We start from the raw sequence: 24,596 nt of genomic DNA on the forward strand, positions 1-24,596 counted from the left end.
AACAAAAGACAAAAATAAACAAAAGGCAGTACCTATTCCAGTTGGTGACTGGCGGGAACCAGGCCACAGTAGTAGTCCTCAGATTTACTAGGCCAAGGCCAGTAGCAGGTTTTGTGACATTCTGAGGTTAGATTAATCATCTGGTTCTTTAACATATGTTCATTTTGAGCTGAATTTAGAACTGTTTGTTTGGTAGGCTGCTTATGTTGTCATTTAAATCATGACAAATACTATGAAAGTTGAAATTAAAATCTATTGCAAGTTCACTGTTACTGAGGTATTTACTGTTAATTATTATTACCCACTCTGACTTATCCAAGGTTCTTTGTTTCTGTTTCAGTGTACATGCTCTCATTGGATATTTTGTCCCAATGCATTGTGGGTCAGATTAGCTAGCATATTTTGAATGTCTTTTGTTACTTTCATTTGGAAATGTAAGTCAAGTATACCTTAGTTTAATCAGACCACTGAGGTGATTAACAGCTCTCCTAGGGCTGGCCAGAAGGATTAGATTTATTTTATGTGACTAAGAACCAACTGGTTACCTAGCAACGGGACCTACAGCTTATTGTGGAATCCGAACCACATTATGACGAGAAATTAATTTCTATCACCAGAAATAAATTCCTCTAATTCTTCATTGGCCGATCAGAGATATAGATGGTTGGACAAAGCTGAAACGTGATTGCTTCTTTTGCTCTTTAAGTTTCACCAAAATGGGTGTTTGGATTTCAGGCTTTGCTCAGAAAATCCAGGTTCCGTCCTTAGTAACGGCTCCTTTAGTGCAGATGTAGGTAATTCTACAGAAGAGCTCTGCATGAAGATATCATTTATTATGGAGATTGTTAGACTTAATATAAGAAAGGGTGTCAGTGATCCAGTAAAGTTGAGATATATAATTTGATGAATTTTCCATCTTTCATTCATGTGTTTACATGGAAAAGCTCCGCAGGACACCATGTTTATTACCAGCCCCTCAGGGATGAACATAAACACATAAAAGACATTAAATTTCTCACATTATTTCGGTGCATTTCTCAAAATATCTCGCCTTTACGGCATCATATACACCTTTTTCTGTATTTCTAAGTAACAAATGTCATTAATAAACTATATCTCTGTGCAGAGTTCTGTAGAATTACTCGGCTTTGTAACTCATGTTCCCTGTACGGTATCATTTTTTTGTAATAACAGAATTTCATGCAAAATTTTTTATCACATTTGGAACAATTTTGTCATTCATATCAGTATCAAATTCGTAGTTTCAGAGATGCAGGACTCCCCATACGTACATTACTGCAATTATGGGGTAATACAGGGATGTATTCTAACATCCCAGTGATATTTCCACAAGTTTTGATTCTGATTCTGATGACTGGAAGGTTTATTAAATGTTTTCAAAATAATGCCATGCACTAGGTTATACTAGGTTGGGAGATCTGGGGAGGCAAAGCCCTTAACCCTACCCATTAGGTGAGGACCCAGTGTCGTAGGTTAGCTTAGGTCACCACCCTGTTCTTTATTTTATTTGCAGTGTCCTAGGTTAGGTTAATTGGGATGGTACCCAACAGGGCCAGGTAAGGGTTAGGTGCCCTAGGGTTAGGTTAGATTACTGCCCTGTTGTTTATTTTAATTCACAGTTCTTCGAGTTAGGTTAGATTAGAATAGGCTCTGGTACTTCATTTGTTTTGTGCTTTCCATCCCCTAAAATCTCGGCTTCCCCACTGGTCTCCCATGATTTTAAGGTATAAGGGGGAGCAGAATTTTTATAACAATTGTTCAAGTTTTGTCATTGATTCTTGTTAATTTCCATCGTTTATTTGGAATGTAGCACTGAATTTTATTTAGGAATTTGGTGGGGTACTTTTATGAATATTGGTCATATCTCAGTGAGCAGACTGTTATATTATAATATATAGTCAGTCCTGGTTATGTGAAGTACAGCCTTGCATGAATTACTCATACTCTTAGGCCTGTTGTCTTGCAGTGTAAACATGGCATGTCAACTGCTAGGCTGAACTTGGTTTTGTAATGTGTAAGTGAATTGTTAACTTTTTTTCTGCAGTCATTCAATCCTGGTTATTGCATCAAAACCTTCTACAGCAAAATGCAAATACTAAAATGACTCGGTGTTGCTTGAATATGCTAGTTGAGAGACCAGCATTGTGGAGAACTCATTAACACCATTCTCTGGTGGCAATCCATTCAGGTATTGGCCACACCCAACGTTAACTTCACGGATCAGTTCAGGGTTGGCGAACTTACCACGATCGTCATTTTGCGGTCTTGTCCCTTGTTGCTCACGCTAGATTTGCTTTTAAAGATTGCATGTTTCATTGTTGTGCTGGGCTTAGCACAGTAATGTTTTCTATAATGGCGATAGAATTAAAAGTATTAATGGTTAGGTGTTTTCACTGGAAGTATCGTGCCCACATAGTTAACCCTATTTGGTTGGCTGTAATCATCAGGTTGCTAAGGTTTTGAAGAATTAGAGGAAATTTATTTCTGGTGATAGAAATTCATTTCTCGTCATAATATCGTTCGGAGTCCACAATAAGCTGTAGGTCCCGTTGCTAGGTAACCAGTAGGTTCTTAGCCACATAAAATAAATCTAATCCTTCGGGCCAGCCCTAGGAGAGCTGTTAATCAGCTCAGTGGTCTGGTTAGACTAAGATATACTTACTTTGCTAATGTTTTGGAGCAATTTAGCATATCTTGTAGAACGTTTTGTTTGGTAATAATTTAGGGCTGTTAGGACATGCAATTATTATTTACTTTTAGCATTTGATATATAACTTTCTCAGAATTATCCCTCTATTCTTCTTCCAGGGGTTGAAACCTAGTGTCGCAGATGAAGCCCAAGATGTCTCCCAAAATTATCACTCACAACCTGAGATTCTTCGTTCAGGGGGTGAGTGAAGTGAATCTCCTCACTTCAAAAGGAATTTTAGGTAAGCAATTATTGCTCGTTTACCCTCCAAGACCTGCTTTTCGTTATGAAGTGAGGTAAAGAGGTCTGAATCTAAGGAACTTGAGAAATGTTGAAACAGGTACATTTTATCTATGTACAATCAAAGTGTGGTTTCAAATTGTGCATACTATTAAAGTCTTGAGAAATATTTGGCAAACACTTAAGTAATTTATTAACTCAATCAGATACTGTGCTGAAGTTGTAAGAGAAGTAATTGATTATTGTAGCATGATGTCCATATTGAGTTTGAATGGGGATGGTTGATTTGGAATAGGAGGGAACCGAGCATTAATGAAGTGATGGAGTAGTATTTTATCTGTTAGTGTGAGCTGTCACTGGGACATACTGTAGTCCTGAGAACTGATTTTGACCTGATTATAATTTTTTTTTTTTTTTTAGTTACAAGATGAAAGAATTCAAGTAGAGGTCTTTTTGACAGCTAACCAGGACTGGTGCACCTGATCTGGAAAAAAATCATCTCAGATACTGTAACTGAAAGACTCTCTTAATGGAATATGCAGGCAAGAATATTTCCAGATGCTGAGAAATTTTGAAGTACTGTACTAGGAACTGATAAGGTATGATGTGCTGGTTCTTTGTAGTGTCCCTTTGGCTCCTAGCTGCAACCCCTTTGATTCATTTTACTGTACCTCTGTTCATATTCTCTTTCTTCCATCTTACTTTCCACCCTCTCATAACGATTGTTTCAAAAGGGTAACTGCAAGGTTTTTCTCCTGTTATAGCTTTAAAACCTCATTTACCCTTTCAGCAGAGTAACCTCATAGGTCCGAGCACTTTGCCTTTGGCATGAATTTTATCCCCATTTTCATCTCTCGAGTGACATTGATTTTCAGGAAATGTCTTTTTTGGTTCATTGTAGAAACAACTTGAAAGTTTTAATTCGAGTGTGTAAATGGATTAACTTTATGAAATGCATTCATGAGTACTGTATATTTCTGTATTCCCAGTGCTGTTGGTATGAAGTCCATATCTTAAGCTTTCAAGCCTGACTCCAGAGTGAGTGTGTTTGTGTGTGTGTGTGTGTCTATCTGTGTGTGAAGATTCCTCTTTGCAATGGCTAGCGGGTAACACTGCATGCACATTGGTAGTGTAAACTATTTTACAAATCTTTTTGCTGCTGTAATATGTTGTGGCGTGTTATATTGTATATTGATATTTCTCATGCTATTTTATATTGGAGTGTAGTCACCTACTTGTGAATGAGACCTCTAGCTAAGTCTGCATAGGCATTATCATCAATTTAAACCCAGTGATATCTTAGGATTTCCAGACCATTTTAGTTTCCCCTTTTAAAAGCAAAAGTAATTTAAAGTCTGTCTTCACAGGGCTGCATTGAATTATTATTATGATTATTATTATTATTATTATGATTATTATTATTATTATTGTTATTATTATTATTATTATTATTATTATTATTATTATTTCGGTAGATGAAACCTATTTACATGGAACAAGCACACAGTGGCCATTGACTTGAAATTCAAGCTTCCAAAGAATGTTGGTTTCTCCTTCCCACCACCAACCCCACAGTGCGGCAGTAACTAATCATGATACAGAGCCAGTGATTTTTTCATTGGCCAGGGGGAGGCGTGAACTCGCGACTTCTGAGCAGCATGTCATGACACTGGCGACCATACCAGCGGACCAGCTAATGTGAACTGGTATGAATAAGTAGTAGTTTTGTATGTGCTTGTTTTTAAGGAGTTGCCTTTGTTGATTTTCAGAGTAAATTGGTTGTCTTTATTTTGTGTTTATTTGAGGAGATCTCTGAGGTTAGGGATCTCTGGTTTCATTTGTGTACTGTTGCTTGCTAATCCTCTCCATGTTCATGATGTTGTAAGGTGTTGAGGGTTTTTTTTGCATGCTACTTATGGTGCAACTGGTTTGGGATTCCAGAAAAACTGTGAGACTATTTTGAAGGGTATACAGTACTGTATAGCCTCAGTTGTTGTGTAATGACTGCTATCGGTATTACAAGTTATAAATTTTTGAAGTTTGTGGCTGTGGTAAGCGCACAAATAATGCATTCATTGACATCTATTCAGTGGTAAACTCGGTGGCTGTGTTGATCGTTTTGCTCAAAAGGATGTTGAAGATGACTTGTACTCCCCTTGGAAGTTTGGTGTTGACTGTAGGCATTCTACTGGTTCAGAAGGGTTAGGAACCTTCAAGGTACAGCATAAAAGATGTGGATTGACAAAGAATGGATGTGTTGCAAGAAGTTAGATTGAATTATCCGGTCAGTTTGTAATCTGGAAGATGTACCCAAGTGAAGAACTGAAGAGTGTGCCGGGAGGCTGCAAGTAGATTTGGTGTGAGATGGGCCTGTTCCCTGTATGTCCTTCTGAGTATGCTTGTCAAATATATATATCCTAATATGAACTGTTCTGCAAGAAAAGTTTGACTGGAGCCTTTATAAAAAATGAAGGCCTCATATCTGGCCGCCTGTGTGGTCCTTGCTTTATCCAGCATTTCTTTGGAATAGAGAAGGAGTATGTACAGGATATGTAATCACCTGGTACCCTAGTGTTGGCTTTTGGGTTTTCTGAAGGATGCATCAGGACTCCAAAAAGAGTGTTTTCCAAACATCAGGGGTTGACGAACTTACCATGATCTTCAGTTTGTGGTCTTGTGCCTTGTTGCTCACACTAGACTTATTTTTTAAAGGTTGTATGTTTCATTGTTGTGCTGGGCTTAGTACAGTAATGTTTTCTGTAATGGTGATAGAATTAAAAGTATTAATGGTTTTGTGTTTTCACTCGAAGTATTGTGCCCTCATAGTTACCCCTATTTGGTTGGCTGTAAGCATCAGGTTGCTTAGGTTTTAGAGCAATTTAGCATATCTTGTAGAACATTTTGTTTGGTAATAATCTAAGGCTGGAAGGACATGCATTCATTATTCACTTTTAGTATTTGATAAATAACTTTTTCAGAATTATCTCTTTTTCTTCCAGGGGTTGAAGCCTAGTGCTGCAGATGAAGCCAACGATGCCTCCCAAAATTACCACTTACAGCCCAAGTTACTTCATTCAGAGGGTGAATGAAGCTAATCTCCTCACTTTAAAAGGAATTTTAAGTAAGCAATTATTGCTCATTCACCCTCTAAGACCTACTTTTCGTTATGAAGTGAAGCAAAGAGGTCTGAATCTAAGAAACCAGAGACATGTTGAAACAGGTACCTTTTATCTATGTACAATCAAAGTATGGTTTCAAATTGTGCATGTTATTAAAGTCTTGAGAAATATTTAGCAAAAACTTTAGTAATTTATGAACTCGAGCAAATACTGTGCTGAAGATGTAAGAGAAGTAATTAAATGCTGTAGCATGATATCCATCTTGAGTTTGAATGGGAATGGTTGATTTGGAATAGGAGGGAACAGAGTACTAATGAAATGATGGAGTAGTATTTTACTTGTTAGTGTGAGCTGTCATTAGGACATACTTTAGTGTTGAGAACTGATTTTGACCCAATTATAATTTTTTTTTTTTTTTCAGTTACAAGATGAAAGAATTCAAGTAGATGTCTCTTTGACAGCTAACCAGGACTGGTGTACCTGATCTGGAAAAAAATCATCTCAGATATTGTGACTGAAAGGGACTCTTAATGGAATATTCAGGCAAGGGCATTTCTGTAACATGTAAAGAAAGGACCATGTGGCCAACACCTTCATTTCGCCCCAACCGCCTTCAAATGCTGAGAAATTTTGAAGTACTGCACTAGGAACTGATAAAGTATGATTTGCTGGTTCTTTGCAGTGTCCCTTTGGCTCCTAGCTGCAACCCCTTTGATTCCTTTTACTGTACCTCAGTTTATATTCTCTTTCATCCATCTTACTTTCCACCCTCTCCTAACAATGCTTCAAAAGGGCAGCTGTGAGATTTTCCTCCTGTTAAAGCTTTAAAATCTCATTTACCCTTTCAGCAGGGTAACCTCATAGGTCCCAGCACTGCCTTTGGCATGAATTTTATATTATAATTCATGACTCAGCATTATCCCCATTTTCATCTCTGGAGTAACATTGATTTTCAGGAAATGTCTTTGGTTCACCATAGAAACAACTTGAAAGTTAATTCGAGTGTGTTAATGGATTACCTGTATCAAATGCATTCATGAGTACTGTATATTTTTGTATTCCCAGTGCTGTTGGTATGAAGTCCATATCAGGTTTTCAAGCCTGACTCCAGAGTGAGTGTGTATCTGTGTGTGAAGATTCCTCTTTGCAATGGCTAGTGGGGAACACTGCATGCACATTGATAGTGTAAACTACAAATCTTTTTGTTGCTGTAATATGTTGTGACATGTGTTATATTGTATATTGATGTTGTGGTATTTTATGCTCTAAAGGTGTCTTTGTCTGCATTTTATATTGGAGCCTAGTCACCTACTTGTGAATGAGACCTCTAGCTAAGTCTGCATAGGCATGATCATCCATTTAAACCCAGTGAGATCTTAGGATTTCCAGATCATTTTAGTTTCCCCTTGTAATAGCAAAAGTAATTTAAAGTCTGTCTTCACAGGGCTGCATTGAATTATTATTATTATTATTATTATTATTATTATCATTTTGGAAGATGAAACCTATTCTTAAGGAACAAGCACACAGGGGCCATTGACTTGAAAGTCAAGCTTCCAAAGAATGTTGGTTTCTCCCTCCCACCGCAGACCCCACAGTGTGGCAGTAACTGATCATGATACAGAGCCAGTGATTTTTTCATTGGCCTGGGGGAGGCGCGAACTCGCGACATCTGAGTTGCATGTCACGACACTGGCGATCATACCAGTTAATATGAACTGGTATGAATAAGTAGTAGTTTTGTTTGTGCTTGTTTTTGAGGAGTTGCCTTTGTTGATTTTCAGAGTAAATTGGTTGTGTTTATTTGAGGAGATCTCTGAGGTTAGGGATCTCTGGTTTCATTTGTGTACTGTTGCTTGCTAATCCTCTTCGTGTTCATGATGTTGTAAGGTGTTGAGGGTTTTTCGCATGCTATTTATACTGCAATTGGTTCGGAATTCCAGAAAAAGCATGAGATATTTACTGTTGAAGGGTATACAGTACTGTATAGCCTTTGCTTGTTGTATAATGACTGCTATCAGTATTACCAGTTATAAATTTATGAAGTTCATGACTGTGGTAAGCACACAAATAATGCATTCATTGACATCTATTCAGTGGTAAACTAGGTAGCTGTGTTGATCGTTTTGCTCAAAAGATGTTGAAGATGACTTGTATTCCCCTTGGAAGTTTTGGTTTTGACTGTAGGCATTTTATTGGTTTGGAAGGGTTAGGAACCTTCCAGGTACAGCATGAAAGATGTGGATTGACAAAGAATGGATGTGTTGCAAGAAGTTAGATGGAATCATCTGGTCAGTTTGTAATTTGGAAGGTGTTCCCAAATGAAGAACTGAAGAGTGTGCTGGGAGGCTGCAAATAGATTTGGTGTGAGATGGGCCTGTTCCTGTCAAATATATATATCCTACTATGAACTGTTCTGCAAGAAAAATTTGACATGAGCCTTTGTAAAAAATGAAGGCCTCATTTCTGGCCTCCTGTGTGGTCCTTGCTTTATCCAGCATTTCTTTGGCAAAGAGAAGGAATATGGCTTTTGGGTTTTCTGAAGGATGCATCATGATTCCCAAAAGAGTGTTTTCCAAATGACCAACACCTGTGGCAAGGTAAGTTGGTCAGTATGGGAGACGGGAAGAGTATATTGTAAAGTTACTCCCGCTGATGTTTGTTAGCATGATACTGAAACCGAATCTCTGCTTAATTAATTTTATCTGTGGATGTAATGTCTGCTCTTCAGTCTGTAACTTATTCCTTGGCTTATCAGGATTGGGTATATCCAAAGTCAAGGAAGTGTTCTGTTTGTTCAAAATGTGAATTGTTGAGTTGGGGTCAAACCTGTTTTTGTTCTTCAGGGCAGAGGTTGCCTCCCAGAAGAACAAGAGAGAGAATAGCACCCAGTGTTTTTCTTTTATTACAAGTAGCTTCTGTTTTTCTTTCCCCAGGTTCTTAGACATGTTTTCTATTCTTTTGAATGCTTGTGAGGAACCAAGGTTAAAATTTGGGCCATTCAGTTTCCTTGGCCTTTTGGTGAACTCTGAATGACCTATTTATGTACAAACAAGTAAGTGGTACGGTATAAACCTGGGATGATATGATGGTTCCAAGATTTTGCTATCCCAGAACTCTGTGTTTATCACATGTGGAACCTTTGCAGGTCGCTAACTAGATGGGCAGAGATGATGGAGGCTGATGCTTATCATCAGGGCAATGTTTACATCCTGACCAAATAGTTTGGGAGGAGTAGAGTAGGTTGATACCTCTGTAGAGTTGTTCAGGAACAAAATACTTGCCTAGCAACAGAAAGTAGTAGTGCATAGAAGCCCATACTGCATATTTTTCCCCCAGTGGCAGTGTATGTTTAGAGGTAAGATGTGAATGTTAGTTTTGAAGTGTCTGCAAACATTCTTGCTTTGCTTGTTAATCCCTTGAACTGAGATGCTCTCTAATCTTTGTCCTGATAAGAGTATCTGTGAGTAAACTGGGCCGTGAAGCTGTCACATTGATGCATTCAAGCAAAGTGGTGCAGTAGTTTCCAGTGGGTGATTTTATAAGGTCATTCTTAATGAGATGGTCATGCAGGATTTGCTTTAAGAAGGCCCTCATGTCTTCATGATGTACTGTCGCTTTTACCAAATTAGAACTCATGTCAAAGTTATAAGTTTTCTCACCTGTCATTTTAAAGGTATCAACCACTCATTAAGGTATAAGCTTTTTTATACATATTCTTACGAGTGTTGGTTGCAGTTGCAATTCTTACCTTGTTGGGGATGCTTCTGACTGGGGACCAACACGTCATAATACAAAATAAGTGTCTAAATGAGATTTCAATTATGGGAAGGTCTCAGGAGAGAAATTCCGGGTCTGAATTAATTACATGTATTTACAAGAATCAAAAGAGTAAATTACAAGGAGCCGTATGCACTGGGCTCTTGGCACTTCAGGTTAACATCAGGCAATTTACAGAATAAAGAGTGCCACTCAATACAGATTTAAATTACGATTAGTTAACACTCAAGGAGGACTTGGTTGATGGACGTGAGGCACAGTGGATACAGGTGACTCTGTAGTGAATATCACACCCTTTCTGTAACGCATGAGAAAGGAGTAAAATCAATGGGTAATCCTACACACAGTCGGTTATTACAAAGGGAATTGTTGAAGGCTGAGAAGTTTTAACATCACGAAATTTCAGTTAATTTTTCTTAACATTGATGAACAGTTTCTGCCAAGTACTGGATAACTGAACAAACACTTCACTGCACAGCACAGTAAACCCTCCGTATTCGCAGGGGATGCATACACACAATCACACACAACCCCCCCCTCCCCCTGCTCGAATAGCTAAAATCCGTATACTTAAAGCCCCTCTAAAATCACTTAGAACTGCCTATTTTGATAGTTTAAACACAAAAAAAAACTAAAAATGCTTATACCTGAGTATTTTAATAGTTTTATCACAAAAAGGGCATTTAGTCATGAAGATGATTTAAAATACAGTAATTAGTGAATATTTCTCAGAGAAAAATACCACGATTGGGCAAATTTTCTGCGAATAATGGGCAGATATGTTCCATAGAGTGAGACTGCGAATACGGAGGGTTTACTATACAATCAATGGGTAATCCTACACACAGTCAATTATTACAAGGGAATTACTAAAGGCTCAAGGCGTTGACATCACGGAACTTCAGCTAATTATTCTTAACACTGATGAACGATTTCTGCCAAGATGAGAGGTCTAGTACAGTGCAAGGGGAATTGGAAAATGAAGGACTCTCAGTCGAGTGGGACATCTATACAGGGCACATTAAGGTTGTACTCAGGTTGGCAAGCGATGTATCAGACGAAGGGTGAGCCTCAGCTCGAGGGTAAGGTTAGCTTGGTGGCTTGGTGCCAACTCAGTCGCCAGTCTGCTCTCAACTCAACTGGCCTTGTTGTTCTGGGGTCGTTCTGATCAGTCCTCGGATTTCTGCCGGTGTTCATAGCCCCAAGCAATTCAGGTATCCGGAGTATCTAGGGCAAATTCCGTTAAATTCCGCTGCTGGCCATTCACGTGGCCAGCGAGAAGGAAGGTTTCTGCACGGGAAAAGTTTCTTGGCCAGTGAAAGTCCTAAAACAGATTAAGTTGAGCGCTTTGAAAGGCTTAGCGAGAGAATATACTGACCCTGACGAATTTAATGGGCAAAATTCAATTACCAGGAAGTGTCTTAAGGGCACTCCCTGTTTCTGGGTGTTATTTTCCCCTAATTTTAGCTTGACAGGTTGCCAAGAAGTGGATACTCCTAGCATTAATTATAAAATATAACTGCATCAGAAGACAACTTTAGACATGCTTTGTACTAAAAAACATTTGTTATTCTAATTCAGATTTTATTTTGCAGAATGTGTCAGTTTTTGTGCATAACAGCTGTTGAAGATTTTAGCTCCACAAGCTATGGTCTGAGAATCAAAGGGGTCTGGTTAGTGTGAATCTAAAGCCAGATCTTCATTCCAGTGCACTGAAGGGGGACAGATGAGCAAAGTCAGATGCAGGATCAGGTAGGAAAGCAATTTTTGTTCATGAAACTTACCTGTCAGATATATATATAGCTGTATTCAAGTCCGACAGAATTTTCAAAACTCACGGCACACGCAGTGGGACCAGGTGGTTAGTACCCATTCCCGCCGCTGGGAGGCGGGTATCAGGAACCATTCCCGTTTTCTATTCAGATTTTCTCTGTCGCCGGTACTGTCAACATCTGTTTTCAGTACCTCCGTCTTTGGATTTCGTTAACTTGTTATTTTTCACTGAAAAGTATTCGATTTGACTTTTGGTTTTATCACGGCTGCATCATGAATGGATTGTGAATTGGCATACGCTTTTGTGGACTGTTTTTTGGATTTGATTTTGATTGCTCATTGAATGATGTCTAGATCTAGTTCTGCTAGCTTCAGAGTATGTTGTGCGAATGAGTGTAAGGTGAGGCTACCGAAGACTTCGGTAAATCCTCACTCTGTATGCATGAGGTGAATATTAAATGATCGCTGCAAAGGAGTGTGAGACTTGCCGGATGCAAGCTGGAAGGTGTTTGTTGCCTATATCCGCCAGTTGGAGCGTGATAGGACTCTGGAGGTCTCCTCCAGGAGTGCTAGTAGAGTAAGGATATTTATTCCTCTCCTGAAAACCCGAGCTTCTCGGGGAAAGCAATTAGATCCAAATTTAAGACAACAATTTGGAGCGGAAGGTGATACGCCTAATTTATTTTTGTCAAGTACTTGACGGCAGTACTTTATACTAAAATTGAACGTTATAAATTATAAACACCATCCGTGCTCTGGAATCGAAAGTGATTTCTTTTAAAGTGCAGTCAAAGTGTTGTGATCCCCTAGTGCAGTGGAGGGGGCGTCAGATCGCCGTATAATGCCTCTAGGCCTGGACCTCTGTCGGACTCCCAGGACTTTGGGAGTGGGCAAGTGAAAGCCTCAAGAGGGTTCACGCAGGACCCCCACCGATCTGGCGTCCCTTCGGCAGTACCTGTTGACGTTTTTCCCAGGCTGCCTGGCAGGATCGAAGCGTGCACGATCCTGAAGGACTGCTTCGTCCTCTCAGATCGGCCCCATAACGCTTCTAGGCCTGGACCTCTGTCGGACTCCCAGGACTCAGGAATGGACATGTCGAAAGCCGCAAGAGGGTTTCTGGGGCTTCCACCGATCTGGCTCCCTCCAGGCAGGATCTGTTGCGTTCTCAGGCTGCTGCAAAGGATCGATCGCTCGTGCACGTATCCTGAAGGTTTGCTTCGCCCGTCCTCCAAGAGGCGTCCTCCCTGCAAGGGGTGGAATGAATCTCGGAAGGACTCTCAAAGAATTTAGAGAAGATTTTCAGAGAAGAGGACGCCCACGCCTCTTTCTCAAGCGAATTTTTCGTCTTCTTTGAGTGTTTCGACGCTTTCCATCGCTGCAGCGTGACGCCCGCAAGCAGCTATCCTGGACGCTTCTGTAGCTGCTCGTCAGAAACCCTCTCGCTGCTCGACGCACGACTCGGGAAACGCCGACAGGGCGCTCATCAGGGCGTCTCTTTGGTTGCTCGTCGTGACTCTTCAGAGCAATCAAAGACCGCCGCTGGATCGCCATCGTGGCTGATCGGTTGCAGCCTGACGCTCAGCAAGCAGCTATCCTGGACGCTTCTGTAACTGCTCGTCAGGACGCCTCTTGCTGCCGTGCAGACGCCGCTCGGCTGGACGCCGTCAGGACGCTCATCAGGACGCCTCTTTGGTTGTTCAACGTGGCGCTTCAGAGCAATCAAAGACTGCGCGGGAATCAAGCTCCCTTCTGGCGTCTTTTGCACCGCAGGTCTTCGTTCTCCCAAGGACTTGGGAGACTCTAGTTTATCTTCCTCTTCACGGTCTACCAGGTGTTAGCCGGTCTTCTCAGGACTTGTTTACGACAAGTTCAAACCCTCGGCTCCTCTCTCTCCTCCTTCGCAGTTAACAAGGCCGTCCAAGACTTTCTGAGAGCGTCCGGGTTTGTTAAGATGACTTCGTCTCTGGCGACGAAGAAGGCCTTCAAGAAGGTTAACACCTGGATTGAGGAAAGAAAGACCCAAGGCAAGACTTCTTTTACCCTGCCTCCGTCCAAGCTTTGCGACAAGGCAGGTTTGTGGTACTAGACCAGAGAGGACGTCGGCACAAGTGTTCCTTCGTCGTCCCAGGGGTCTTTGCTACCTTGGGCGACGCGCCTAGAAGGTCCTTCCTATCTGCATCCAAAGTGTCGTGGACTTTGTCGGAGACGGATCTCCATTTGAAGGGACTTTTTCGTCCCATGGAAGTCTTTTATTTCCTGGACTGGTGTTTGGGGACTCTAGACGTTAAGATTAGTTCCTTCTCTATCAGCCTGAGGAGCTGTCCAGCGTCTTGATCTGCTTGGACAGGGCCGTCAGGAGATGACTCGGAGGAACTGGCTTCCCTTTTTACGGGCCTCTTGAAGAAGAGGGCCTTGTACTGTAACTTTACTCTAAGTCAGTTTCTCCGTCTTCTGAGGGCAGAATTGCTGTTCGCCCGTTGTCAAGCCATCTCCCCCCTGTCTTTGATCAAGGATCTGCCAGCTTGAAGGAGAAAGCCACTCAAGATCTCTTGGCCCAATCGTCAAACACCGGCAGTCCCTTTTGTCGTTGTTAGGTCAGACTTCCAGGAAACAGAAGCCCTTTCATAGAGGAGCTTCTTCCTATAGATCCTCTCCCGAGGAAGAGGCCTTTCCAGAGGTATCTCAGGGCCCTGCCTAAACCTAGGGGCAAGAAGTGACCTGCAGCGCCTCCAGACGCCTGTAGGAGCCAGGCTTCTTTCGTTTATGGAGCCTGGAGAGCAAGAGCCTGGTCCCTCCTAATTATCGAGAGAGGATGCAAGATCCCTTTCTCGACACGCCACATCTGTGCACGTCGCCCAGGGATTTGTCGCCCTACTACCATCAAGAGAAGCAACAGCCCCTTTTCGAGTTATTAGTGCAAATGCTCGAGAAAAAAGCTGTGGAGCTAGTCCTGAGCTGGACTCCCCCAGGATTCTTCTGCCGACTGTTCCTAGTTCCGAAGCAGTCGGAAGGATGGAGATCAGTCCTAGATGTCAGCGGACTGAACCGCTTCATGGCGAAGGAAGTTCACGATGGAGACGTCCTAGTCTGTTCTAGGAGCATTTAGACCAGGAGATTGGTTGTCTCGCTGAACCTTGGGTCACCTTCTTTCACGCCCCCATACATCCCCAGTCGAGGAAGTTCCTGAGGTTTGTATCGGGGACTATTGTTCCAATTCAGAGCTCTTTGCTTTGGGATAAGCACAGCCCCTATAATCTTCACGATCATCATGAAGAATGTGGCGAGATGGCTTCACTTAGCGGGCATAAGAATCTCGCTTATTTACCTGAACGATTGGCTCTTTCGGCCTCTTCACAGTCAAAATGTCTGGAGGACCTGAAATCGACTTTGAAGTTGTGAAGTCCCTAGGACTTTTAGTAAACGTAGACAAGTCCCATCTGATCCCGACGCAGTCCATAGTGTTCTGGGGATTCAGATGGATTCAGTGGCTTTTCAAGCTTTTCCGTCCCAGGAAAGGCAGCGATGCTTTGGAAAAGTCCCATCCTACCTGGGGAAGGAAACATGCCCGGTGAGGGAATGGTTGAGTTTGCTGGGGACCATTTCCTCGCTGGAGAAGTTGGTTTCCCTGGGAAGACTGCATCTCAGACCCCTCCTGTTTTTCCTGGCGGAAAACTAGATAAACTAGGAGGATCTAAAGGAGTCCCTGAGGATCTCTCCCGTAGTCAAGGATCTCCTGAGGTGGTGGCTCGTCCTCATAGTTGGCAGAAGAGGTTTTCTCTACACCTTCAGAGCCCGATCTAGTGTTGTTTTCCGGCGCAGCGTCCAAGGAGGGATGAGGAGCAACACTGGGGGAAGGAAGTGTCAGGCACCTGGAGAGGGTAACAGGTGTCCTGGCACATCAATCTCAAAGAGTTTAGGGCGATTCTGCTGGCCATGCTTTTCTTGAGAGCCAAGCTTCAGGTCGAGTGGATACAGGTAAACTCAGACAACACCACAGCCCTGGCATACATCAAGAAACAGGGAGGAACTCACTCTCGGTCCCTGTTTGTACTGGCGTAGGATTTCCTGCTTTGGGCGCATGCTTGGGTATCACGATCCTTAAGAGGTTCGTGGCAGGAGTGGAGAATGTCCACGAGGACCTTCTCAGTCGGCAGCTTCATCTTCCGCCGACCGAGTGGACCCTTCATGAGGAGGTGTGTCAGGAGCTGTGGAGATTATGAGGAAGTCCCTTGGTGGATCTCTTCACGACATCCAGGACAAGGAGGCTTCCTCTATACTGCTCTCCCGTACTAGATCCAGGAGCAGTAGCGGTAGATGCCCTCTCTGGGATTGGAAGGGATTGGATCTTACGCCTTTCCTCCCTTCAAGATTCTGGGGAGGTCATCAGGGAAGTTCGCAGCGTCCGGAAGGGACGCCAATGATGTTGATCGCCCCTTTTGGCCTGCTAACGGCAGGGTGGGTTCACAGAGGTCATGACCTTCCTGGTGGACTTCCCAAGAGCGCTTCCCCTTAGAACCGATCTGCTCAGACAGCCCCACTTGAAAGGTACCACAAAACCTCCCGCTCTGAGCCTGACTGCGTTCAGACTATCACGAAACTGGCGAGCGAGGGTTTTTCATGAGCAGTGGCAAGGGCTATCGCCGGCGCCAGGAGACCCTCCTCCAATTTGGTGTACCAATCTTAGTGGGCCAATTTCAGGAAAGGGTGCAGAAGCAAGGGGATTTTCTCAACCTCGATCTCTGTGCCTTGGAATAGCAGACTTCCTTCTTCATCTTGGGGAGAAGGAAAAGCTGGCAGTCTCGACAATTAAGGGCGTTGAAATGTGCTCGGCAGTCTTCAGACAGAGTTTTAGACTTGACCGACAATAAGGATCTTCACGATCTCTTGAGGTCCTTTGAGACTTCTAAGGTACCTCATCCGTGGGACGCCTTCCTAGAACCTGGATATCGTCCTAGAATTTTTGAAGTCGGTTACATAAGAGCCTCTTCATTGATCGCCTTTGAGGAAAATGTGACAAGGAAGGCTTTTTCCTAACTGCTCTGGCGACAACGAAGAGAGTTAGTGAAGTTCAAGCCATCAACAAGCACATAGACTTTAGGGCAAAAGGCCCTTTTGCTCCCTTAGCCCTATGTTTCGTGAAGAACGAGAACCCTTCTACCCCTTGGCCCAAGAGTTTTGAGATCAAGGATATAGCAGAAATTCTTGGGCAAGAATAAGAGAGAGTCCTGTGCCCTGTCAGGGCTCTCAATTTCTTCTTAGATAGGACGAAGGAGGGCGAGACCCGCCGGACAATTTGTGGTGTTCTGTCAAAGGCCGGACTTTCCGATGTCCAAGAATGCTCTGACATTCTTTTACAAAAAGGGCAACGTTCAGGAGGCTCATTCTACCTGCCAAGACAGCGACATGAGACTCCTGAAAGTCAAGGCTCACTTAGTGAGAGCTATCGCGACCTCGGTGGCTTTCAGAAGAACATGTCCCTCAGCGATCTTCTGGGTACCACCTTCTAAGCGATTCGGTGTTATTACATTTCATTTCTTGCGGGGCGTGAAGGCGACATCACGAAAACTGCTATTCGCTAGGACCATACGTTTCCGCATGCTTGGGGGCAGAGAGCAATACTCATCCTATCCTTTAGAGGTTGGAAGTATTTTTAATCTAGATTTTGTGTTTTTATGGTTATTGGGTTACCACTGGAGGTGGTCGTCCCAGTCTTTAGCTTATACTAAGTTTTATTATTTAGATGGCTCGGTCAGGTGGTTGGTTTTGCTCCTTTGCCCTCAAGTATGGTCATATGATCTGGGGTCCCATTGTGGTCACGCCCCGTGGACAGATCATCTAGAACTCACCAGCTTATAGGTCACTACCTTGCTGGAGACTCTAGTAAAGCAGAAGCAGGCTTGGGTGACAGTATCACGAAGTCAGTTATGCTAACAGGTAAGGAACCAAGGCGTCAAGTTTCTACATATTTTGTTTCCTAAATCCTATTCTGTCTCTTCCCACCTCCATTGGTGGGATTCAGCTATATATATATCTGACAGGTAAGTTTCATGAACAAAATGATATTTTAATAATAAAATAAAGTTTGTTCATACTTACCTGGCAGATATATATAATCATAGTGCCCACCCTCCTCCCCTCAGGAGACAGTGGCACTAGAAAATCTGAATATAAAACGGAATGGTTCTGATAAGCCTCCCAGCTTTAGAATGGGTACTAACCACCTGGTTATTCTGTGCAGTTTTTTTTGAAATTCTGTCGGACTTCGGAGAATACAGCTATATATATATCTGCCAGGTAAGTATGAACAAACTTTATTTTATTATTAAAATATCATTTTTTCTGTTATTGTTCCCTACCACAGTCACTTTAGGATTGATGGTCATGGCTTTGGAAATGTTTGATGAGAAAAAAATATGTAAAATGTGACTTATGTAGTTCTGTTGGGGCTCTGTCAGGTATCAAATGGAAAACGACCACTCTTTTTCAAAAGAACCCTCTAAATAGGCTTGGTGTTTTCATATATATAATTTTAGGAATCACTTGATTGATTAATTTCCAAATGGTTATCACTTATGAAGTGTCAGTGGTGCTACATCATGTGACTTTGCAGTTCATTTAATTTTCACTCTGTAACCTGCAGTACTTTTCTTATTGTTCAAATGGCCTCTTAATGTAGTTTTTCCTCTCAGGAGGATTACCAGATATTAGGTATACTTTAATGAATTTGAAGCTAATTTGTTAAAATGGTGAAGGTTTCATAGAATAACCTTCACCATTTTAACAAATTAGCTTCAAATTCATTATACCTAATATCTGGTCATCCTCCTAAGAGGAAAAACTGCATTAAGAGGCGATTTAAACAATAAGAAAAGTACTGCAGGTTACAGAGTGAAAATTAAATGAACTGCAAAGTCACATGATGTAGCACCACTGACACTTCACAAGTGATAATAATTTAGAAATTAATCAATCAAGTGTCAGTGGCTTTGATTCCGGCAAGTTTGGATATGAGAACACCAAGCCTATTTAGAGAGTTCTTTTGAAAAAGGGTGTTCGTTTTCCATTCGATACTTGACAGAGCCCCAACAGAGCTACATAAGTTACATTTTACATATTTTTTTTCTCATCAACCATTTCCAAAGCCATGACCATCAATCCTGAAATGACTGTGTAGGGAACAATAACAGAACTTGTGGTATTAATGCTGTTTTAGTGTGCCTCTTAACAACTGTGCTTTTGTTTATTTTCAAGAAAAAATCTTGAAATGACTACAGGACTCGACAGCTTTCATTTGACTGGAGACTTGATGTTCTTGAATGTGGTCTGTATTTGTATTTTTTTTTTAAGAGTATTCACTGAATACTGCCTTTGTGGTTTTCACTAACTTAGAAGCTACTGTTCGTACAAAGCTGAACCTGTGTCCTGTTAGTTGGCAACATTTTTCATGTTACTTGTCTCATATGTTTGCATTTTTGTGCTTCCTCTCCAGATCCAGAAATGACTTTGTAAGCTGAATTTATTTTGGTCTGCTGTAGGGAACTCTTTATTGGCAAAAGTTATGCAAGACTATAGTGCCTGTGTGGTGGGTGTCCCTATGTTGTATCATTTTCCACCTTGTATTATACTCTGCCTGCAGGGATGTGGGAGGCTTGTTTTGTTTATGAATACAAAAAAATCCAGTAAGCAAATCATTCTTCCTCAGTAGCATTTTTATTTTCTTTTTATTTTTTTTCTTTTCCTTGGAAATGTAGAGTGTTTTGAATTTCCATGTTCCAAGAAAGAAAGCAGTCTATTATTTTACTCAGATTCTTCAATTGTTACATGCCTTTGCAGGCAGTGATTGCTGCCTTGCTTGTTATCAATGAGTGATTGTTTCATGGGTGACAGCCATTAGAATGTGGAGAGTAAGGTTTGGATTATGCAACAATAGAAGGATTTTGAATTTTCTCATATTATCTAAGAGTTCAGGCACTGTTTTCCAAAACTTGGTACTGAGTTGCTTTCCTGAGTACTGGTTATCTTTGAAGGAAATATATTTGACAATTTCTCTCATCACTTGGAAATACCTATGTTGAAAACTGATGTAATGTATTGAATTTGTATTAGCACTAGAAACTCAATATGTGTGCTTATTTCTCTATACTGTACATAATACCTAAATTCATGTCAAGAACTTTGTGGCCTATTCACAAATGTTTTGTAGTTGCAGGATATCAGAATAATAATCAGATGTTGAATGTGAGTTCTTGTGGTGCTGAAACTTTGGCTGTGATACATCCTTTGAAATGCCCTTTGGAGTTTCAGGGAAGAATAATGATTATGACAATTTTTTTGTGAATTATGACTGACAGTCATCACTGATCACATTGTTAGGCTGTAGATATAGTTGAAAAGCTTTTTCATAAACAACAGGTGATTAATGGATCAAGGATAAGTTTGAGAATTTGGACAGGTAGCTATGTAGGAAGAGACCCAAGAGAACATGTGAGTAAAAGCACATTTCCCCAAAAGACTGACTACAGTGTGCTACATCATGTCCACTGAAAGCATTAAATACTCCTTGTGGATTGAGTCTTGTGGAAGAATGCTTGGTAATTGTCTTGATCTCTCTGGAGGGATGGAGGATTCTGGGGAAGTGGATAGGTCCTCCAGGATTCTGTTTCCCCTTTTTCGTAGATCCTTTGTGTTCCCACCTTGTTCCAGAAGTATTCTGTGACTGTCCTCTTGCCAGTTAGGATGCTGCTGTTGGTAATGGGTTGTTCAGTCACATTATGGTTGTGCTGTTGTGTACCCAGAAGCTGCAAGAGCCATTGTGTTGATGTCTAACCGGACTTTTAACCCTTTTTATGGAATTGTACTATCCTGGCTGAGTTGGGGGTGATTCTGGTGTTGATGGTGCCATGGACATTAGTGAATGTTCAGTGACTTTTTTTCTCTCTCCCACTGCCAAGTTTTGGAACACTTCTCCTAGTAATGTGTTCCTACGTAGCAGCTGTACAGGTGCTTCAGCTGACTTGACTATGGGGCCCATAGGATTTGCTCCTTCACTTTCTCTGGAAGGGTTGGGGAGGGTCGTCTTTGGTTATAGGTTTCGTAAACCATTGTCAAGTTTCTCAACTTGTGGTTAATGGTGGGAAGTTGAAGAAAACCCACTGATTTATAAAAATACACTAGATTCACTTAAATGATGCATCCATATTAGTATATGCACAGAAATAAACAATTACTATTTTTAACGATTTAAATACTTTGGAGTAACTTTTCTAAAGTGTTCTTAATTCTCCATATCTGTTTTGTGCTCATTTTTAATTTCTTATTTTCCTCACTTTTAATTTTTTCGTTTTGAAATCTGCCACAAACAAAAGACAGTCTGTTGAAAGGTTTGCCGCTTTCACTGATACAATCAGTTAGAATTATTTTGAATTCTGCTAACCAAGCATTTTATGTTCAAGGTACTTGAGTCTATTAATTGAATTACTTTACTGCTAGTTCCAGATATTATTTATAATCGTAGGAAAGTGTTTTGAAGTTGTATTGGTCATCTATAATTTTGGTAATATGTAATTTATCCAAAGTAGATTTCTATGTCAATCTAATGCACTACTTGGTAAACATTATCTCCAGTAAGGAAATGTTGGTTCTGCCAAGTCTTCTTGTACCCAGACTACTTGGTTTACTAAGTCAAGCTTGTTATTAGTTTATTGTTTAAAGTTACTTTATACCTTTATCCTATAGATATCGAGCATTTCTGCCTTACTATAAAAGTTTGGGTTGCATACAGTATTTATGGAACTGAGTTAGTTGAGATCATTATATTATTACAGTATTAATATTGAAATATCCTCTCCATAGCTTTTATTTTAGCTTAATGAAAAATTTCCACAAACAAGGTAAATTACTTGTGATCTGTCAAAAATATTGATGTAATATAACCCCAAAAATATTTATGTAATATAAGTTGTAAGGCAAAGGTTTACGACTAAATTAGGTTATAAATCTGGAAAGTACTTTGTGAAAATTGTAAAATTACTTTGATCTTCTGTAGTCAGTAGTGAAAGACCAGATTTGATTTCAGACCAAGGTCTTATACAAATTTGAAGTTTTAAGTATGTAACTTACCCAGTAGTTACATTGCTATTGTTTCAAACCGAACGGCAGCTAGAATTAAAATTTTGCGCCAGCAAAACAAAAAACAATATGGCGGCTAGGAGATACCCCTTCTGCCCACTGGTGGAGGAGTGAGGAACTACTTTAACACAAAACTTCAGTCGTTTCTGCCGGCTTATGCTGTTCACACGTTTGCAGCAGCTGCTAGAATTCACGACATAATTCTATAAATAGAACAGAAGTAGGGGGCTGTCATTGGCTAGCAGATCTCCATGGCAACCAGCCAGCCAATCCGGTTGTAGCTGTAGTCTGTCTGAGAAAGAACTTTTGCTCAGAGAAGCTGACGACATAAGTGCGTATGTTTTGAATACAAAACGTAGTTTTTAATAGTGTATGTATTTTACTGGTTACATGAAGGATAGAATGAATTCTTCTTATTCTTCTTCTTTTTAACGAAATTTTTTCCCCATTTTGTATGGGGTAAGCACCATGCCTTCTTTTGAAGGACTTTGATTTGGCCTTGATGAGAGAATCATCAGCACCAAACATATGTTTTCTTTTGGCTTCAGAAGATATTTACCAAAGCTGCATTGACATAGCTTTAAAACAAAATTCTTCTCTTTAATCTCCCAAAAGATAGAACTACGCTGCTTATCATATCATTTGCCACGTAAACACAGATAGAATTATAGCTGCTTAGAGAAACTGACAATTCTCTCTCTCTCATGTCATTTGCCACGTAAACACAAGTATTGTTCAGCAGCTCAGATTTTGTCAAGGTCTTTTCTTTTCTAAAAAACATAGAAAACATTGTACTGTAGCTACTAGTCAGGCAGCAGATAGGTAATCCTATTAAGCTTAACGATACTTCAAATGAAGATCGCACCACATCCGAGTTAAATCGCTACAAGTTAAAAACATTTCAATTCAGTCACGGTATAAATACAGATACTGCGACAAGCAGAGGAACAGTATCTTAAATCTTGGTCGTAACATTACGTATTTTAATCTATTGACCCTCCTTGGTGAGTGTCTTATCCGATGGCTGGCTCAATGAGGGTCTACTGTACCGCTACCATTAAGGTCGACTCTCCGAGCGGCCATCGAAGAATTAGAGGAATTTATTTCTGGTGATAGAAATCCATTTCTTGTCATAATATGGTTCGGATTCCACAATAAGCTGTAGGTCCTGTTGTTAGGTAACCAGTTGGTTCTTAGCCACGTAAAATAGGTCTAATCCTTCGGACCAGCCCAAGGAGAACTGTTAACCAGCTCAGTGGTCTGGTTAAACTAAGATATACTTAATTTCTACCATTAAGGGGTACAAGGCTGTTGGGCTCGGTGTTTCGATACCATGCTATAGATTAGTCTGGTGACAAAGATTTGTCAGACTTAATTAAGTCCTTCGATAAGGAGAGGACAGAAGGACCAAGATTAATAGGCTGGAACTTGGACGTGGTTCTGAAGTGGCTTAGGAATGATAGATTCGATCCTCTCAGTACAGTGTCTTTGAGGGAGGTGACGAGAAAGATGCTAATTTTAATAGCCTTAGCTACAGCGAAAAGGATAAGTGAAGTGCGTGCCTTAATTAAAAAAGTAGGTTTTGCAAATGGAAACACTATCTGTTCCTTTAATATGAGTTTTATGGCCAAGAATGAAACCCCATCCAGGCCTTGATTACAGTAGTTCGAGATTTGTAATCTGACAGATCTAGTTGACAGAGAAGAGGAGAAACTCGGCGCTGAATAATCCCGATGGGGTTCGGCACTTGGTCTTCAAGACCTAAATTTCTTAATCAAATCAAAAGGGAGACTTTATGCCCGTTAGAGCTCTCAAGTTCTATATTCAAGACCAAGTCTATTAGAGGTAACTTGGACCATCTCTGGTGCTCTGTTAAGAATCCTTCCTGACCCCTCAAAAAAAAAAAAAAAAACGCGTTGAGCTTTCTGTATTTGGAATGTAGTAGTGGAGGCTCATGACAATTTGGATGGTGCAAGTGCAGTGTTTTGAAAGTTAAAACGCATAAAGTATGAGCGGTTGAGACCTCTCTGGCCTTCAAATGAATTTGTCTCTTTCTTCTATTGTACTTGCGACCTTTGGAGGGTAGGTTAGTGTTAAGCCTCGCATTATCTACGAGATATGGAGACAACATACGATATTGCAGTATCCAAGGTCCTTTCTTAGTGGCTGGCACGGTGATTGGAAGTGCATCTTTCCTTAGTGTCCCCTTCTTGATGCAGGATTTAGATTCTGCTGGGAGAGGAGTGCATGCTGCTGTGCATTTGGGAGTACCTCTCAGTGACTAGTTCTTTTCAGGGGTTTAATCTTGGTGATGGGTAGTGGTGATACCCATCGATTGGTTTTATATTTTTTGGTTGGTACTGCGCCCTGAGCAGGGGCATTTGTTTGGTCATCCTTGTGTCCTGAACCCTTCTAGGTCACAAGGATAATTTACTTGCTAGAGACGTCCATGGCTCCCCTCGCGCGTCTTGCAGTTAAGAAGAGCTCCATATTTAAGAGGCAGAATCAGTATGGATTGCTCACTTAACAGGCAAGGAACTTATAACACTTCTTTTACCCAATAAAGAAGATTAACACAAATTTAATATAGTTCTATCTATTCATGGTCCCACCTCCTTTAGTGTGGGAATCAGCAATGTAACTACTGGGTAAGTTACATACTTCAAAATATACATTTTCATAATAAAATAAAGTTTTAAGTATACTTATGCCAGTAGTTACATGATCAAAGCCCTCCCTCCTCCCCTCATGAATGTAGGGCATAAATGACTGAAGTTTTGTGTTAAAGTAGTTCCTCACTCCTCCACCAGTGGGCAAAAGGGGTATCTCCTAGCCGCCATATTGTT

At 41.0% G+C, this 24,596-nt stretch overlaps 1 long non-coding RNA gene across 1 annotated transcript in view; it reads left to right on the forward strand.

Moving 5' to 3' along the window:
• LOC136854682 (uncharacterized) overlaps window positions 1-24,596 on the forward strand; it is a 30,399-nt gene that overhangs the window by 4,605 nt on the left and 1,198 nt on the right. The window contains exons 2-7 of the long non-coding RNA XR_010857766.1: window positions 2,830-2,951; window positions 3,371-3,549; window positions 4,426-4,656; window positions 5,950-6,170; window positions 6,491-6,727; window positions 11,445-11,601. This is a non-coding gene — a long non-coding RNA (uncharacterized lncRNA). The remainder of the gene's footprint in view (window positions 1-2,829; window positions 2,952-3,370; window positions 3,550-4,425; window positions 4,657-5,949; window positions 6,171-6,490; window positions 6,728-11,444; window positions 11,602-24,596) is intronic.

The sequence above is a fragment of the Macrobrachium rosenbergii genome, chromosome 29, assembly GCF_040412425.1.
Source record: "Macrobrachium rosenbergii isolate ZJJX-2024 chromosome 29, ASM4041242v1, whole genome shotgun sequence".
Lineage (NCBI taxonomy): Eukaryota > Metazoa > Arthropoda > Malacostraca > Decapoda > Palaemonidae > Macrobrachium > Macrobrachium rosenbergii.